Here is a 2,605-nt window from a genome sequence, read left to right as displayed (position 1 = left end):
TGGGAATAAAAATATATGAATTATAGTAAATTCCTCGTCCTACATGAATAAATAAACAAGCAAAAAAAAATGATGCTCCATTAGCATGGCAAATTCGTAAAAATCATCCATTATTAACATCTCGATAAATATGATTAACTCTATTAAAAGCTGTTTCAATATCTGCAGTATAATGTATTGCTAAAAATAAACCAGTTAAGATTTGAATAATTAAACATAATCCTAATAAAGATCCAAAATTTCATAATGCAGAGATATTAATTGGTGTAGGTAAATCAATTAATGAATTATTTATAATTTTAATTAAGGGATGAGATTTTTGTAAAGGTTTATTCATTAATTTATTGGTCGTAAAGGACCATAATTTTTTTTGTAATTTTTACTGTTACAAGAAGAGTTAAAAAAAGATAATTAATTAATAATAATGTAATTATATTAGTTGGAAAATTATATATTTTATTTAAAGATAAAATATCTTCGGAAAAAAATATATTAAAATTTGTAAAAATATTTATTTCATTATTTATTAAAAAATTTTCTATTATTATATTGTCAAATAGAAATATTAAAATAATTATAAATATAAAAGAAATTAAAAATAAGAAAATTAATTTAAAGGATATAGAAAATATTTCATTTGATGAAAGAGAAGTTACATAAATAAATAAAACTAGTATTCCTCCTATAAATACAAGAAATAAAATATAAGAAAATCAGAAAGTTTTTATTAATATTCCAATATTTAAAGAAATTAAAGTAGTTTGAATTAAAAGTATTAAGCCTATGGCTAAAGGATGTTTTATTTGTATAAAAATAAAAGATATTAAAAAACATAAGATTATTAAAAATATAAAAATATCAAGAAATAGTTTAATTAAAATATTAGCTTTGGGAGTTAATGATAGGAAAAATTTCTTTTTCTTGAAGTTTTAAAAAAAATAATTTATTTTTAGTTTACAAGACTAATGTTTTTTTAAACTATTAAAACTAATGACAAATTTATTTATTAATTTTATTATTATTATAATATTTATATTTAGTTGTATTACTTTTATTTCTAGACGAAAACATTTACTTTGTACTCTTTTAAGATTAGAATTTATAGTTTTAATTTTATTTTTATTTTTATTATTATATTTAAATTTTATGACTTTAATTTAAATAGTTTAATTAAAATATTGATTTGTGGTGTCAAAGATATGAATTTTCATTTTAGATCATGTTAAATTTAAATTATTGTAAAAATAGTTTTTATATTTTATTATTTATTAATACTATTATTTATATTTAGATTAAAATTTTTATTAATTAATTTAGTTTATTTTATTGAATGAGAAATTATTTCTTTACATTCTATATACACCATCGATTCTTCCTATAGTTTGGTGGTGATTACCTAGTGTACTGATAAATTTATGTGAGTAGATGATGAATCCGTAAATAATTATTATTTTTAATTTTCATATCAGGCAATTCAGGACGATAAAATGGCGCGTCCCCTGGGCGATTTGGGGCGATTTAAGGGCGGGTAGAGCGGCAAAAAAATGACGGCGGCAAATCGCCCAAATGTTGTATTTAAAATAGCCCCCTAATTGCCAGTAAATTGCTGGCAAATTGAAGAGCAATTAGCGCATCTGAGTTGGCAAATAGGCCCCCGCTAGCCAGCAACTTGCCCTTTTTGACTGGGACGCTGCAGGGCTTTTTCAGTAAAAGTAGCACGATGAATATTGAATTTCTTCAAGGTTTTCTACAAAATGAGCACCGGACTACGAATGTTCTCTATTGCTATATTAAATAGTTGCACTGGATTTAAAAGAAGTCTTGGAGAAGAAAAATGCGGGAAACTTTAGTTCATATTAACCAACCATTTGCTGGAAGTGGTTAAAATCAACGAATGACAAATTACATCAGAGTAAAAGAGGTTTTCAATTATAATTCAAATTATTTTAGTTTCTAAATTCAACTTTGGTATGTTCCAACTCATAATATTTATTGGAAACATAGCTACTGAAATCGATCGAAATAATCGAAAGCTTGGCGGTTTCGATAGATGCTGTCATTAGCCTTCGTATTGGCCTCCACAGCTAAAAATATTCCGGTATTGGCAAGATTCAGAACCAATCAACTTCCGCTTTTTGATAGCAGCTTTGGCCTTGGGCCGAAAGATTCCATTATTGGAAGATCCTGCTGGTTCAACAACGTCCATTTTGTTTTACTTCCTTTCTGCGAATAGCAACGTTGGCTTTGGTTGTAAGAGGTTGCCAAATACACGCACTCGCTATTAACCCAACTTGCTTGCCAACCGCCGATGCGGTGTCGTGTAATTATGGCGGTTAGTAAATCGTTAATACCTATGCTCCGGTGTGGCTAGTCTTAGTGCCAAAGCCATACTTATTTGAAAACTTTAAGTACCAGCTCGTACATAAAGTAGCATAAATATGTATAAATAACTCAACAAATTTACAGTAATTGTCTTACAGTATAGAATTGTCACGGTAAAGATAGATACGTCTACCTTTTTCAGGACACATGTTAGTGAACTCGGGTGATTCGTAGTTATTCTGCCTAAGCTCGACCCTCATTAACAGAAGGCAAAGATTAAGCC

General features: G+C 27.3%; 1 pseudogene; it reads right to left on the bottom strand.

Moving 5' to 3' along the window:
• Positions 1-336: 336 nt before the first annotated feature.
• On the bottom strand, positions 337-2,206 carry LOC131680386 (NADH-ubiquinone oxidoreductase chain 6-like; annotated as a pseudogene).
• Positions 2,207-2,605: the final 399 nt, after the last annotated feature.

This window comes from Topomyia yanbarensis, chromosome 2 (assembly GCF_030247195.1).
Source record: "Topomyia yanbarensis strain Yona2022 chromosome 2, ASM3024719v1, whole genome shotgun sequence".
Taxonomy (NCBI): Eukaryota; Metazoa; Arthropoda; class Insecta; order Diptera; family Culicidae; genus Topomyia; species Topomyia yanbarensis.
The sequence above is the reverse complement of the archived record's forward strand: the minus strand, read 5'-3'. Positions and strand labels throughout refer to the sequence as shown.